The sequence below is a fragment of the Anas platyrhynchos genome, chromosome Z (genome assembly GCF_047663525.1).
Source record: "Anas platyrhynchos isolate ZD024472 breed Pekin duck chromosome Z, IASCAAS_PekinDuck_T2T, whole genome shotgun sequence".
Classification (NCBI taxonomy): Eukaryota; Metazoa; Chordata; class Aves; order Anseriformes; family Anatidae; genus Anas; species Anas platyrhynchos.
The window spans coordinates 34549213-34551274 of NC_092621.1; the positions used below are offsets into that span (position 1 = coordinate 34549213).

Sequence of the window (2062 nt, forward strand, 5' to 3'; positions counted from 1 at the left end):
CTTTCATTTCCTCAACAGGTCAGAGGACAAGGAAAGCTTCTCCTTGGTTCCAGAGAGACGAGCACCTGTCATTCATGCTTTGTGAGACCTGGGCCCATCTTGGAAGCTTGAATCCATCAGAGACTGGTCAAGGCACAGTGCATTATGTAGAGAACTCATGTCCCATCAAATGCAAATGCAATAACAGGAGAAAACCATTCTTGCTCTTGGCTTAACTCCTTATAAAATTAAAGAACCACCTATCAGAAACTCCACTCAGTGGCATGCAAATAATCTGATAAACTCCGTAGTAGTGGGCCTTTATGAATCCAGTTGTTACCAGCTATGTAATTTTGTTGTCATTTTGTCATTTACTACACAAATTGCCTTTAGTTGCAGTAAATAATTTGTAAAACTCATGTGGTCATTTTACAAGTCTTCATTCCAAGAACCTGAGCCCACATTATTCAGTGATGCAGAGCAGTTAGGGAAATCCAAAGAGAACTACTAGAATCACTGATAGATGATGGTTCCTCTTGCCTGTCACCAGCAAAAACCTCCTAACAGCAGTCCATGGCTAGGTAAGCAGGGTTTCCACATCTACCACTGTCCTATTTCCAAGCAATTCAGGCTTTTGTGTTAGTATATAAAACTAGCAAAGATGAAAACCAGACAGACATCATTGCTCAGTTCAGGTCTTAAGTAGATGCAATGAGTAGAAATTACATGCTCACTATGCCACAATGTTTATCACAATATCCATCAACATTTGAATAAATCTAAAAAAAATCACACTCGGCAACTGGATTAGTAAAATAATATTTGTGTCACATATTATTTTAGCAAAACAACTACAGAACCTCTGGTTGCTTTCCCATCTTACTATTAGACATCATTAATAGATAATTTTTAATACGCAGTCTCTAGTTACATCTCTCCAAAAAGTACACCCTTCTTTGCCGTGACTCGGATTTGAACCGAGGTTGCTGCGGCCACAACGCAGAGTACTAACCACTATACGATCACGGCAAGCTACCAGGAAATTCTACAAAGGGGGAACTTTTTTTCCCTAGTGGTCTGCAAAATTTATACAAATGGTGCCACCTACAGTTTGCACTAAGTTTTAGCACTAGCGGATTCTGAATACCTAAAAACAGGCTCAGGAGAGATAAAACAACCACTCTTCTGTCTCCAAAATCTTTTCAGTAAGAACATTTTTCTCCTATTTTATCAGTGTTGGGGAAAGCAAATACCAGAGAAGTCTGCTAATATGTTGTACAGCTAGATTTTGGCAAAAAGACAGGACCTACTTAATTGAAAACTGTACTCGTTGAGTCAAATGGGGCATCATTCATTCTAACATAAGTGTTCATATTAATGGACATTCTCTTCTTTGCTCTTGTAACAAACAAACAACAAAAAAAGCACCATTTCCAGGATATGTATTAACTGCTATGAAAGGAATACTACAGATGAAGTCTGAGGAGAGTGAGAGCTCAGCATCTATCCATCAAGAAATTAAATAGCCACTATCAGAAGAGTGTACCAAATGTTCTTTATTACTGCACATTTTCATTAAAAAATAAAAATAAAAATCACTGAAAAACATGGAAAACAGCAGTTCAGAAAAAAAGGTAGTAGACAAGAGCTGAAATCAGCTTACAGGGTCTTTATAGTGAACAGGACAATACAATCTCATCCTCATCTGCATGTGAGTTTATGTGTATTTGGAAGATGGCATTGTTCAGCACATTGTACACGTGAGCAGTTGGAACAGACCTGGAACAAAAATGATTCAGTAGTAACTCCTGTAAATTTTCTTTTGATTATAGACCTGTGGAACTAGAGTTTGTAGCATATTTACTTCATTTCCATACGCAGGACCTTAAATAGCATTTTTTTTTCCCCAATATCTTGCCATTACTGGTTACATGTTCTGCAGTGCTTTCTAGGCTTCTAGGCTGCTTTCTAAATTGAAGTTATCTCATACACTATTTTTATCTGAGACCTATATACATACGGGAATAAAATATAGGTTATAACAAATGAATTGTCAATCACATCCATAAACCATTGAAGCTTA

The 2062-nt window shown here is 37.3% G+C and overlaps 1 non-coding gene across 1 annotated transcript; it reads right to left on the reverse strand.

The window, feature by feature from the left end:
* Positions 1–936: 936 nt before the first annotated feature.
* TRNAH-GUG (transfer RNA histidin (anticodon GUG)) lies at positions 937–1008 on the reverse strand. Its single transcript has one exon. It is a non-coding gene; the product is annotated as a tRNA-His (tRNA).
* Between the last annotated feature and the right edge of the window lie 1054 nt (positions 1009–2062).